At 42.5% G+C, this 14,725-nt stretch overlaps 1 protein-coding gene across 1 annotated transcript in view; it reads right to left on the bottom strand.

Moving 5' to 3' along the window:
- The window catches only part of PKHD1 (PKHD1 ciliary IPT domain containing fibrocystin/polyductin), a 2,083,594-nt gene that overhangs the window by 2,004,276 nt on the left and 64,593 nt on the right, over positions 1-14,725 (bottom strand). The gene's annotated exons all lie outside the window — the stretch shown is intronic.

Raw genomic sequence — 14,725 nt, 5'->3', positions numbered from 1 at the left:
TCGCTGTCTATTTTTGTTTTTGACCGGGTGATTGCAGCTACGGAAGCCGTTTGCACAGCTGCCTTCGCGGCTTCATCAGCCAATGAATTCCCTGCAACGTGAACACCATCACGTTGATGACTCAGTGTGTGTATCACGTGAGTCTTTTGTAGTTCTTTCTGTAAAAGAACTATTTGTTCCCAAAGCATTTTATGCTTGATTGTGCCACCTTTTGCATCTTTGAAGCCATTTTCAACCCAGTTCTGCAAGTATTCATTATGAGACTGAATGCAGTAATATGAATCGCACACTATTAGTGTGGGGAATTCGCGATCGGTAGTTTCAAGCGCCATCTTAAATGCTAGTAATTCAGCTCGCTGAGCTGTACAATCTCCTAGAGATTGAGTTTTAGTGACCGTTGGTCTAAATTTCCCTTCATGCCATCAACCTTTAACGATCGCGCATGCAGCACTATATGCTTGTTTACCCCCAACTGCGGGTTGTGCTGATCCGTCTGTATATATTATTGTAACGGGGAGCGGCAGGGCCGGACTGGGAACAGAAACCGGCCCTGGCAAACTGCTCAGCTGACCCCCCCTGGGTGAGAGGAGTGCAGCTCAGCAGTTTGCGAGGGCCGGTTTCGGCCGATTTTGTTACCGGGGACCAATATTGCCGACCCCCGGTAACAAAAACGGCCCCCCAGGGGCCCAAAACCGGCCCCCACCCCAGCGGCCCACCGGGGAAATGCCTGGTGCCCGCTATGGAGCGGACATCAAACCCCCAGAGTGGGACAACCTTACCCCCGAATGGGGATTCATCCTGTGACCCCCCCTCTTGTTTCCACAGCACGACGAGTGGAGAGGCCCGATAAACATGGGGAGTTCCCGGGACAAAGACGACATTGACGGTGGCCTCTTTAACTGGGAAATCCTGGAAGAGGAGGAGGAGCCTACCGCAGCGTCAAATGCGGAACTCGGCGGCACATAGGTGTGCTTGTTCACCGGAGGAGTTGGCGAGAGCAGAGCGGAGTCGGAGAAGTTGGAGAGCATAGCGAAAGAAGAAGACAAGGGAGAAAGAACATCAGAAGAGAGGAGGAGAAGAGACCCGTCGGCGGCGCGGGAGCCAGGAGGCTATCGGCTCCACGAGCCGCCCAGCTGCACCCCAGGAGGTGTGTGGTTAAACGAGGTACGAAATCGTATAGCGGGCTGGGCAGAGAGAAGGGGAGGTCCGTCCCGTGACCTGAGACCCTGTGTAACCACCCGGTTTCCCCTCTCAGCACCTTCCACATCCTCACGCCTGTTTGTACAGTTTCTCACCTGGTGTTCCTTCACTCCCCTTTCCCTGCACGGAGCCCGAGAGTGGACCGAGGACTGAATCTGTCCTCTTTTCCCTTTCTTTGCATACGGCTGTTGCACCACCATCACGGAGGCGGAGGAAGCGCGGTCCCAACTAAGCCCTCAGCGCAGCCCCAGAGACGAAAGCACCCGCCCGGAAAGGAGAAGAGTGAGAAGCCGTTCCCCTAGAAGGCCCCCTTGGAGAAGGACCTGTACGGATTTTCTGTTAACTCAAATAAAACCGCATATCACAAAAACCCATCTCCTGCCCTTCCCTGCTCAACCCGCTACAATTATACAACCGTAATGATCCAGAGGCAGGATTTCAGCTGGCAGAGGACATTCATATTCATATTGGAGAAATTCTTGTGTTTTTAAATTAGGATCAAATTCGTATACTACGTCTGTTGCAGCAAGAGAATTAACCCATTGTAGCCATCTCAGATGTAATGCTTTAGCATTTGGAATGCTTGCTTTTGTTACTGCTTCTAACGTGTAACGATTATTATTTGTTTACCTTGTGCAAGGGCTCTTTCTTTTGCTACAGCAGTTTGAACCGCAGTCAGAATTTTTTCTGTAGAGCTAAATTTTATTTCAGATTGAGTGTACAAATGAGATTTGTAAGCTATAGGTACCGTTTCTCCCTCATTAGAGGTCAGGTATTTGAATCTGCATCTTCCTGGGATGACTCAGATTACAAGATTGCGTATGTTTTCGCGAGTTTGTAATTTTGTTTTAGCTAACATGTCTGTTTGCAATGATCTCAAAATCTCTGTGTGTTTCTGAGTCCGATTGGTTTGTTTGAAATCTGGTCTTATTAATTCATAGAGAGGTTTAACCCTCTCGGCATCATTTAGAATGTATGTTCTTCCGAAATTCAGGAAACCTAGTATTGATTGTAAATTCTTCAGCGTTTTTGGTGCTTGGAGTACAGCACACAGAAATTCTCTGCCAGGCTGTTGCCTTCACTTGATAATTCATATCCTAAAAATAGGACAGTTAGATGGGCAATTTGTGACTTTTTAAAGTTGAATTTGTAACCCTCTGACGCGAACCCAAGTATTATGGTGTTCACCCTTTTTAAGTGAGTCTCCAGGTCATCATCTGTGAGATAGATGTCATCGACATATGATAATGCTTCATCATCATATATTTGTAGTAACTCTGTTACCCTTGCTGAGAAGAATGCCGGGCTATTCTTGAATCCCTGTGGGAGTCGGCAAAATTGTTTTTGCGATCCAATTATTGAGAAAGCGGTCAAATACCTGCTTTCAGGTGCAATGTTTTGACAGAAGAATCCATTAGAGATATCTAATGTCGTTTTATATTTTTTTCGCACAATGTTATTCATTAGTGCTGTACTATGTGAGTTTTGTCCTGCAAATGTTTTACAACAGGAGTTTAGGTGTCTGTAGTTCAAAACTAGACGATATGAATCATCTGGCTTGGAGACAGGAAACAAAGGATTGTTCATTTGAGAGGTGCATGTTTCGATCACCCCTTGATATTCAAGTTGATCTAAGATCTCCCTGACTTGCTTTTTTTGCTTCTTGTTTAACTGGGTACTGCCTTTGTGCAGTGGGCTGATTTTTTTTACTGGATTTTGTGGTGAGGCGAATCCTCATCCCATCCTACATGATTTTTGTATAAAGCAGGAGCTTGGGCCACTGCCCATTTTCTTGCCAATGTGTATTTTTTATGAATCAGGATATGATTCGAGAAGGCAGGCATAATCATTTCTTCCAAAGAAGATTATTGGGGCTGGCACTGCTCAGTTCAATGATGATAATCCCAGTTATGATCTGTGGCGTGCTGGGGAGGGATCGCTGTCTGGTCCTTACAGCGTGTATAATAACAAAGTCTAATGCAAAGCTGCCCCAACCCTGGGGGAAGACTCCTCCTAGCACTGCAGAAAAGACTGAACAAGTCTTATTCACTTTATTAAAATGCATCAAAGTGAATAAGACTTGTTCAGTCTTTTCTGCAGTGCTAGGAGGAGTCTTCCCCCTGGTTGGGGCAGCTTTGCATTAGACTTTATAATCATTTGTTCGCCATGAGGGCACTCCCTGACAAACTCTGTTGGCCAGTCTTTCTCAGCTAACAGAATGTCATAGTCTTTTGAAAGTTTTTCCCAAAAGAGACCTTTTATTTTCCTAGTTTTATCTCCCTCTATACTTAATGTTATTTCATATAGTTTATGGGGCACACTAACTCGTGTGTCTGCAGTTTCCACCTGAATGTACTCATTCATGTCCACTGTCTCCAGAAGATTCATCAGGATCTTGCGAGCCATGGTCACTTCTGCTGCGTTGTCTAGCATTGTCTGTGCCCACTCTCCATTTTTCAGTTGTGTCCTCAGAATTCTTGGCATGTTTAATTTTAATACCTGCTACCTTCTTTTTGGGAAATTGTAATTTTTTACTTTGATGAGCAAGTTCCTTTTTCTTTGGACTTGACGTGCTCTTCTCTGTGTTCTGACCGTCCTCTTCTTTCCGATTTCTGTGAGGAAGATCGAGAAAGATTGAGTGGGAAGGATCGAGAGGGACGTGTATCAACATCTTGATATCTGTCTGGTTTTCTTATTTTATCCCTATCTCTAAGGTTATATCTTTTTTCAGAGGGCTCCCTTTGGGGAGACTTGTCTTCTTTGCCTGGAGATCTCTCTCTACGCTGAGGAGACCTTCCTCTGGACTGGAAATGCTTTTCCCTGGGAGTGGATTGTCTATTACCATCTCAACTCTTTTTTGGAGTTTTTAAATTATTTTTAATAAATGTTTTTTCAGGATTTTCAGTTAGTTGGGATTTTACCGGTTTCCCACCCAAACTATCTCTTCCTAGCTCTTCATAGGATTTTTCTATGATTCTGGCAAGCTCAAATGGTTGGTCTGCTATATCTGTTTCCTTCAATATTTGGAGGTTCTTTATATCATCCCTTGCCAATTGAACTAATTCTCCATATGCCTTTGTTAATTCTTTTAGTTTAACTAGGAGTTCTTCGCTTCACATTATTTCGTAGTCCGGGTGTGTTGCATAGGACCGGCCCCGTTGCTTCTAGTCCACCTAGTGGATCGAGCCTGGTGATGTGATTATTATGTTTTAGGGCACCATTAAACCAGAGCAGGTGCTCTTGGTAATTTAGTGGGATTTCAACGTCCTCGAAAGGAGTGTATTCATCCGGAGGTTCCTCTATTTTGTAATGGTGGAAGTCTTTTGTCACAGCGTGTGCTACTGGAAAATGTATCCGTGAATAGAATACCTCTGTCTGCCGATATTCATGTGCCTCTACCACGAATATGACTGTACCACCTCGTGGTGTCAGTCCATTTTCTATAAGTTTAAGAGTTATAGTTCTTCTTATATTGTCCGGAATGATTATTGCCTCCGGGTCAGTGTTTTGCAGAAGCGTGTCGTCCGCTTTGAGTTGAGCTGCTAGTCTAGCTTGCTCCCTCTCTTCGTCACTCTCTGACATTTTACTGACTGAAAGTTTTTTGTTGCAGATCGAGTTTCAAGGAAACAAAAATTAGGTGCACAATATTTTGGAACACTGTATCCTTCAACGTTGATCAAACCAAAAACTAATACGTAGGATTCTCACCCTACTAAGTTCCGGCGGATATTAACCTTTCACCCACTCCAGACGACTATTGGAGTTTTTACGGGAAAAAGGGGTCTGTGTGAAAAGCACGACTGAGTTACTCTAGTGTCTTGCGTTAGATTATCGCCTTACCAAACGTTGGGCGCCATGTAGTGTAGTTCCAATTTTCCCAATAGGCTCTGCGCATTGGAATAACATAAACAGCAGTGTAGACGTAGGACTGAGGTCATCTAGGTCTCTACTGACTATGTTAAACTTAATTTAGGTTTGCGCCAGCTAGCTCAGAGGTCACTGGAAACTTTCTTGAATGAATAGGGAGGGATAAGCTTCCCTGGCTCAGACAAGAAGTTTCCGACAACCGCATAAACATGACAACTTTGCTCCCTCAGAATAAGAGTGTATCTCTAGAGTCGTGTGAAAACAATAGACAGCTATTTCACTCAGTCAGCAGTGCATACTTAGTTTCACCAGAGTGCAGAGAAATAGAGAGACGGGCGTTTTCAATAAAAGGTGTTATTTATTGAGCAATCTTCTTCCTCATGCAAGAGAAATGAATTGCCACAATTGCAATACTTAAAGTAAAGTGCGTACAGTAAAAGTAGTATTATGAAATAATACTGTAAAAGCATTGATATGGTTTCTTAGCCATATGATACTTTAAAATGGATAAAATATATACATACACAAATACATTGACTAACGTACTCAACTAGTGCTTCTAACTAAGCCTACCCCAGTGTACCTGACCTAAGCCTAATACTTGGGAAGGGATGAGTAAGAAGCAGTTTAAGTTAAGTTGGTTAAGGTTATTTTGCCAAGAATCTGCATCAAGAATTCTCTTAAGGGTTTAGTCAGCTCCGTACCTTGGTAATAGAATGTGGGAGGTCTGGTATCTCTTTCCTCAGGACTCGATATCCCAGCAACCCACAAGGGTAGGCTGGAAACACCGCAGCTGGATTTTCTCGGCTGGAGAAAAAGACAGCGTCTCTCTCAGTGCGTCAAACAGGAGGGGCGGCTTCCGTGGGCTCTTGCATCAGCTGGGCTCTCGGGCAAGTAGATGGCCGCTCTGCTCCAAACCACTGTGTGTTTGCTTAAGGCAACTGTTGGTATTTTATACCTGGAAGGTGCCGGGTTTGATGTAAGGATGGACATAAGACGTCACTAAGAACTAACAGTTCTTTTTGGACTTCAGGAGTTCTTATTTAATTTCCCGGGCTGCTGGAGGCTTGGTTTTGTTTAAAGAACGCGTTGTGCTTTCTAGGAGTCGATGGGAGTAGCCGTGCTGTGCTTTGGACTGCATGGGCTATTACTGAATATGGATCTGATTCTTATGCCTTTTTCAGGATATTATTGATTATAACCTCACAAGGGCATAAATCGGGAATATCGAATTAGGGTCCTAGATATAAACACGACAGGGGCTGATGTATTAAGGGATTTTTACCCATTCTCTGTGGGTAAACGTTATGACACATATTAGGAAAGATTCTTATGAAACTAGCCATTTTACCTATCAGTGAAAGAATCAAACGCAGCCAAAATATCAAAAATGATTTTGATATTTCTTGATTCTCCACAGTTTATAACATAATTAAACAAAACCATTAAACATGCTTCTGAACCCTCCATCTTTAGACCAAAGGCCACAAAACTGAAAAAACAAACAAAAGCAAGATGAAAGAATATTTTAGTGGCATCCCTAAACAACAGATCTCTAGAAGAATAATGTTAGCCCAGACTTACTTACTACTAGCTTGTATAACGAAGTTACATTTTATTGGGCCCTTCATGGAGAAAAAAATGAGTCTTTCACTCGCTTTTTCCTTTTTTTGAATGGCAATTAGTTTGAGGTTGTGCACTTGTTTTTTCAGTGTTTATATGTTTTCACTAGGGAGGGCTATTTCTCTTTCAGTGGGTTTTATCTGCTATTATAGGTTTAAACCTAAAACCGTACAGCCTAGATATGATATGCAGATGGAGGGTTTCCATGAAGATACCAGAAGAAGGGGGTAAGTGTCTAACAGAGAGCCCGCATAAGAAAGTAGTATGTAGATATTGGGAGTGATTGAAACACTCCTAAGGCCACTGTCCCTTCCACAGACCTTCATCATATTTATTTTACAGTCTTCTTAAAATGTTTCATAGACTTGGTCTGTGTGTGCACAGATATATATCTTCTGATTGCACATTGTAGGTGGCCACATCAACTTTATCTTTGACCCCATGGGTGCCCACTTCCTACCTAAAAACACCACTGAGTGCAGAAGAACAAAGATACAAAATGAGTCACATAGGATCTAGGGATTTAAAGAGGTATGCAACATTTTGATGTTGAACATAAAGACAATGGCATTGATTCTCAAAAAAATTAAAAGTACATCGATGCAGAGATTCATATCTCGGCCTGAATGTATTTGTATTTTATTTTCATTTCACAAGCATTTCCAGTAGCTTGAAAAGGTTTGTCAGGAGCAGATTTAAAGGCATACTACTGAAAATATCTCATATCTCCCACGAGCTCCTATTGCCCATGTGCAGAAATGTACATAGTGTAGATTTAAGCACAGGAGGATTGAAGCCAGGTGTGCAAATGCACATTTTTTTCTTTGCAAGAAAACATTTACCACCACCCCCACACCTGAAGAAAGTTCTTCTACACTCAAACAAAATCTGGGAGTGATCAGTTCATCTTCCCATCCTGGAAGAGATATTAATCTAAGCCTTGGTGGGAGTAAAATGGGTTGGACTGAAGTTTGTGCATGCCCAGAAACTTACAAGGTGATTCCCACTTTCTAACTTCCATTTCCCAGCTCTTGGGTTAAATGTACTGCTGAGAATTTCACAGAAATTTATGGCAGAGTAGTGCACATTATTAATTCCAGTTATGCCTCTTAGAATAGGTTTTGGCATTTTAGGCAGGTAAAAATGGAGGTATTAACAGCCCTAGATGTGCGTTGATAGACAAAATAACTGTTTGTTTGGCCCAAAGTGCTTTCAGCTGGATAGAATGGGAAAATGGGTAAGGATGATATAACAATAATACAAATAAAATGATTTACAAAGCGCCTGGCTACTCCATTCCGAGTGTCCCCCGCTACTCATGCTAAGACCATTACTGACCCTTAAGTAACATGCTGAACCAACCTATAAGATACATATTCAACAAATACTGTTGGCTCTTAGAGCTGGGATTGTTCCATGGAGACCTAGCAGTAAGAACCCCTCACATACAGCACTATTTTCAATGTACATTCATCGGATGCTGGACATCCACGTTTACAACTGGAGTTTGTGGGACTTCTCAGCACTTCTTTATTTTAAGCATGACAAACTTGTTTAAATGATGATCTTTCTGCATCCTGGAGTTTGCTCTGGTTCACGGAGCGATCACCAGGCAAATTTCTAACTTGAAGAAAATCTTCCTCAGTCGCTGATGGAAGTAGTCACCTGTATATTTTTGGTTTTGCACAGCATGGACCAAGTCACTACGATGCCAGACAGCTTTACGTTACACATTCAGGATAATGTAAGGGAGAAAAGACAAAAAATGCAAATAGGTCGGAAAGCACGTGGTACATCATGAGACTGACTGCAGTTTTCTAATCAACAATAGCAAAAGTGGACACAATCACATTGACACAAGGAGGCTTGGGGAAACGTCATCATCTTTGTCCGGTTTAAATATTGTCACCAAGTGCTCATGTGTAAACCAGAGAGAGAGTGCATTGAGGTCTTGGCTCATGTGGTCGTTGTTTGTGTAAGGACTGTTTTCAATTGGTTACTTCTTGGTAAAGCCATGGAATAATATATGTTTGAATTCCTTCAATTGGATGTGGCACATTTTGCAGACTTTAAGAAGATTGTATTCTTGAGGGTATTGCCTTCCAAGGCAGTCTTGGAGTGTTTACTACTTATAGATCCTGGGCCTTGGGAGCATTCAGGGAGGGACACTTCCAGGTATCAGAGGTAGGAACACAGACGTCTGCTCTCCTCTGACTTGTGTAGATTTTAGCACTTTTATCCTGAATTGTATTTTATCATCTTTTAGCATCTGTTGTCAAACTGTTACAGTGCAGTGCTGAGTACATCTATGACTGCAGACCTGAAATGATGAATATTTTACTTCCTATGGTTTTTCATGAATAAGTACATTTTTATTCTGAATACTTAAATGTGTGGTAAATACACGGTTATCAGATTACGTACAATTAGTTTCCCAATTGTTTGCATTTTTTAAACTGGGGTTAGAGTAACCCTGGGCGGAGTTCGTGGAGTTCTGCTATGCAGAACTCCACCAACTGCACAAAAAACTCTGCTGCCCTACATGCAGCTCCACGAGCGACGGAGTTTCTTTAGATAAATGCAGTTTGCTGTGATGGACAGTGCCAGGGGCTTGTCCGCACTGTGCAATCATCGCAAACGGCATCATGCACAGCGCAAGAGGCCGCTGCTTCTTTTCTGCTGTTCAAGTAGATCTTTACTCGAGCAGCAGTTTCTCAAAGTGAGCGAGTGGTTTCTCAATTCAAGTGGTCGTGAGCATATGCGACCACTCGCAAGGAGAAATCTGCCCGCCCACGTTGAGAAATCTCACTGGGAGGTTGATTTTCCACACTCGCGCTCACTAACTCGATGTTGACGATCAAGAACAAGGAAAAACCTCGCCGGGAGATGGATTTTACTCACTCGCATTCACCAACTTGATGTTGACAAACGCAAGCAAAGAAAAAAACTCCCCTCCGCAACACGAAGCAGAGTATTTCGGAACTTCACGAGCACCGAGTAACGCAGACTGCGGAAAACTCAGCAAACTCAGCGAGCAGAGCGGAGTTCACTGCCTAGACCTAAGTTACAGTACATTTTTACTGCTGCTCCACTCCAGAGAGAGTGTAGCTGGTGGTTTGGGGAGCCAGAGCATAGAGGTAATTTTGAGTTGGTAAGAGGAGCACGGAGCACAGAAAGTGAGTTCTGGGATTTGTGCCATCTCCAAATTCTATATTTCAGATTTCTCAGTCTAGACCACAATCTACCGTACCTGTTGAGGAAGAGAAGAGGTTGCCATCACCGTTTAATGGCAAAGGAAAGGTTGAGCAGAGATAAGATTTAACAAGCTGTCAGTCTTGTGGAAGCTGAGGATCATACTGCTCAATACTGCTGTGCACTGACCACATGATGAGGTCACCCAAAGTGAGGCATTCAAGAGGCAGTTGAGCTGCGGAAGTAAATGTTTGTTTATTTCAGGAGTTTACACTTTTCGGAAATGAACGATTATCTTTGAACATGTGTTTATAATAAACTGAGAGCAATGGTTTTATCAGGGTTCCCAGAGATAATGGTTTGCAGCCATTAGTTTTCCATTGTCTGATGGAAGTAGATCTTCACACTACTACATACAAAATACTAGAGTTGGTCCTATGGAGATAGGGGTCCCACGGATCGGTAATGTGGTAATATAGCAAGGAGCCAACAATACATTTTCCCAGTAGTACACTTAGGGCCGAATTATGAGTCTGGTCGTCCGAGGACCGCCAGATTCTTCGTGGCCCGGCGGTGGTGGATTCACTCACCGCTGCACTGGCGGTCCAACTGCCCCATTAGAAGTTAGGTCGTCAGATGCCTGGAAATGTTGGCTCCACCAGAGAACCGTTCCCTGGCGTTGGAGAGGCGGTCAGAGGCCGCAATATGCTTGGCAGAACCGCAGCAGTCCTGCCAAGCATATTACAAGTTTCCTCTCCTCCAGGGGTTACATTGAGGTTCTTCCTCCATGTAACCATTGGAGGAGAGGAAGCAAAGGTGGACCTACAGGGACCCCCTGTGCATCAACTGCATGTGGATGCAAACAGGGGGGCATAACATATGCTCCCCTGTGTGCATGCACATAGGTTCCTGCACAACATGGACTTTTGAGCCCATGCCACAAAGGAACCTTGCAGTGCAGTTCCTTTGTGGTCCTTTTTTCAAAGGCCCTCCGACATTTGAAAAAGGCACCACCATGGGACTGCTATGCCGCCTGCCTGCCAGACTACTTAAAAGTCATAATCTGGCAGGCACTGGCAACCTTCGGCAGCGCAGTGGCGTGGTGGTTTGGACCGATGTGCCACCGCTCCTCCAAAAGTTATAATCGAGGCCTAAGAAGATAGCTAAACTACACATTTGAGTGACTCTCTGGAGATGAATGTAAGACAATGGGTTATTAGTTGGGGGGGATAGGAGTCTTATGGAAGTAATAAGTCTCAACATCCTGTAAAGTCAAACAGACAGTTTTAATAATTTAAACTTGGGCTCAACCCCGGGTAGTTATGGCACACAGAAAACTGGATTAACTTAGAAAAATTTGCATAGTATTTAGCAACACTAAAGCTGTCAAACAGTCAAAACACAACTCAATAAAGAGTCCCACAACCAGTTTCTACAAATAAAAATTAAGGAACATTTTATTGGAAAACTGACACCAAAATTAAAAAATCCAATAATGGGAAATGGATATATGAATTTTTAAAGTTTTAAGGCAAACGGTGCAATTGAAAAGTAAAGAAAGAACCAGACATCACTGTACGTGGTTTCCTAAGCCCTAAGCACAATTTCAAGTAGGCAGGATGAAGCCCAGATAGGATACACCTAGCAGATCGTCCCGGTCAAAGTTTCTATTTTCGAACATAATCTTTTTTAAGGAATTCAACATTTTCCAGCGGGGTAAAGTTGAATTCTGTATCTGCCGAAGTCCACTCAAAGCTCATAGCCTCTGGAAAAGGTTCATCTGAAGTTGTTGGTTTCCGCATTAAAAAGTCACAGTGGTGGTAGATAAACATTTCATGGCTGCCAAAGTCCTCTTATTAGGCATATACTTTTCATATCTTCGTCCAATCATAATTTCTACATTCGTACTTTGTCTTTTTTAAAAAGCCCGAATCCTCAAATGGGGCAAACCTTAATCTGACCAATTTGCATCAAAATTGGCCACCTTTGACATGAGGCTCGGCTCAAACTCTGGAGGTCTTAAAATTCCAAATTTGTAATAACGTTCCAGCTTTTCAGACTTTCTGGGGAAGTTCCTCTTAGACACTTCCAAGACTCCCAAGACATCAAGGACAGAATTTAGGAGATAGATCACACTCCAGCAGAGGCCACCATGGAGGTCCATTCTAGATATAGTAATAACCGATCATTCAGGAAAAAGGCCTCTTGTATGTCCCAGTAGCCACACAGAAGGTTGGCCACTTAACCCTTGGAGTCCATTTTTTAGTTCTGGGTACAAGTGGGTGCAGGTCCAGCCCTTCAGGTTGCCTCACAGGTGAGAGACAGCAGGTCAAGTCCTCTCCACAGGCCCAAAAAGAATTCTGATGAGCTAGGGGTGAGGTGCTACTTTTTTCAATTCATTAGCCAGTAGGTGGAGGTGACCACTGGACAATCCCTGACCAATGAGCAAACAGTTCCCAAGAGCAAACCTTCCCACTTTTGATGCACAGCCTATTTACCTCACTAAAAACTATTCCGCAAAGCACTATTTTCAGTAAAATCCCACATGGCAAAATCTTTCTGCCCCTGTAAGGATCAAAAGACACATCTCCTCCAGGCTTTTCTTATCACTAAATTGTAAAAGTACAGGTCTCCCCCAGTCACTTTTAATTTAGTGGCTTTCCACAACACTCCTAAACTGCCCTGCTTAGAATACACTGGACCACATTCCTCCCCCATTCATCCTGCTGGTCCCAATCAATTGTGGCTGCCAGAGAACAGTTTTTCACACCCCCTCAAATCAGCACTGAAACGGCAGCTACAGGCAGGCCAATGCTAATTAGCCGCAGGAACTTAAAGCAGGAAAAGTATAACATTTTAAATGTTTCTTTTCCTGCATATCAATCAAAAACCTAACTTCATAATTAAATTGGATTTTTAATCAATATTAAAGGCAGTGGCTTAACTGTCTCTGCAGCTTATTCCAATTCCAATATACAGAATTGATATATTAACTCTACTTTAGCTTTTTCTTCTTAAAACCAGCTACAGCACTAACAGAGAAAATAGTTTTGAGGGCAGGTCACAGTAGGAACATGTGAACATTGCATTCTTACTTGCTCCATTTTTAAATACCAGGCAGTCTACATTGTGGGTGACTAGGCCTACTAAGAGGTGTCTTAAATGATATTTAAAAGTATGTTTTCCCTCCTGACAAAAGGTATATTTTGACAGGTCTTCCTACAGGTTTAAAAGCTGACTGACTACACATGTAGACATGAAGCAATGTGTTCCTTGTCAGTCAAGTAAATGGCACCATAGGTCCTGCAGTCCACTGATGACATTTAACTTTTTATGGATGGCTCGGCAATCTGGAATTACTTTGTGTGGTAATTCTAGCAGCAAAGGCCTCTCACCATAAATTTCAAAACCCTGGAGTTACTATACTGTTTGACCACTGATTTTATCTAATATTTTCCAAAATAAATCATGGCTTGCAGACACTAACATTAATTGCAGACTAAATTAACATGGCACAAAATACATTAGTTCTTTTTTTGGAAACAATACCTCATTCTGGAATCTAACATGGTGGCCTCAAGAGCTTGGCCCACTTCCTCCCACAGTCAGCAAAGTCAGAAATTTAAGGGTAATCTGTGATAGAAATCCCACTTTCTCAGATCAGATTAATTAAGTTACATCCTCCCTCTTTTTCTTACTTAGAACACTGAAAAAGATCCTCCCTTTCATCCTATTCGATCTACAAAAAACAATAATCACCTACCTTGTTCTTTCTAGGCTCGACTACTGTAATACACCATTTATGGGCATCCTACAAAGGCAGTTAATTAGACTGCAGGTACGCCATAATGTGGCAGCCCACTTTCTGATAAAAATCCCAAAATACACATCCGTTTCTCAAATGATTGAGGAGCTTCACTGGCTACCAGTCAGAAAAAGAGTAGCCTTTAAGGCACTCTGCCTGGCGCAGAAAGCACTTCACTATACCAGTCCTAACTATTTGAGAAAAAAATTCCTTTGGTATACCCCCAGAAGAACTCGTCACTCTTCTTCCACCAAATCAATGGTACTGCCCAAAATAAAGAAAGCTTCCAGGGGTGACAACAGAAATCTAATTTTTGCATCTTATAAACTGTGGAACAAGCTGCCTTTGTACCTCAAAGCTCTACCCACTCTACTGTAATTCCAAAACAGCTTAAAACCTGGCTTTTTTGTATTATTTGCCCCTTTAGTTGACATCCTTTTCATAAATTTCACTGGCTCTTTTTACTAGTACATATAGGTAGACATTAACACCAAAAAACCTTTGACAAATTGAGCGCTCAATAAAATTATATCAATGTTATTAATCTATCCAAATGTGGACATATAGCCTAAACCTCTACGTAAACAACAAGCTTACACTGTAAGGGGCACATTTATATTGGTTGCGCCCATTCATATAAATAAAAACACGTCTACCTCCAGAGAGGTCGGCCATGATGATATCAGCAATTTTTTGTGTGCTCTATGATTTCACACTTTGTGATAGAGATAAAGAAATGTTGTCAGCAGGCATGGAATGAAAACAGACTAACTGAATGAGAACTGTCACAGTGTTCATGGCAGACTTCCTGGGGAGTGAGGATAATATCTCTTTCGTCCCCGCCATTACGTGTTCTGTGCTATTGTTCAGTAGCTATCCATTGCTGAAAAAACAAGAGTACTGACAGACTGGGGCAGAAAAAATAAAGTAATGTTTTCAATGTACCAGCAAAAATTGTGTGCAACCTTCCCATTTTTCTATTGCTATCTTATTAATATCTCAATAAAGTTCAGTAGACGAATATACATTCCTTCAGTA

This window comes from Lissotriton vulgaris, chromosome 6, assembly GCF_964263255.1.
Source record: "Lissotriton vulgaris chromosome 6, aLisVul1.2, whole genome shotgun sequence".
Taxonomy (NCBI): domain Eukaryota; kingdom Metazoa; phylum Chordata; class Amphibia; order Caudata; family Salamandridae; genus Lissotriton; species Lissotriton vulgaris.
The sequence above is the reverse complement of the archived record's forward strand: the minus strand, read 5'-3'. Positions and strand labels throughout refer to the sequence as shown.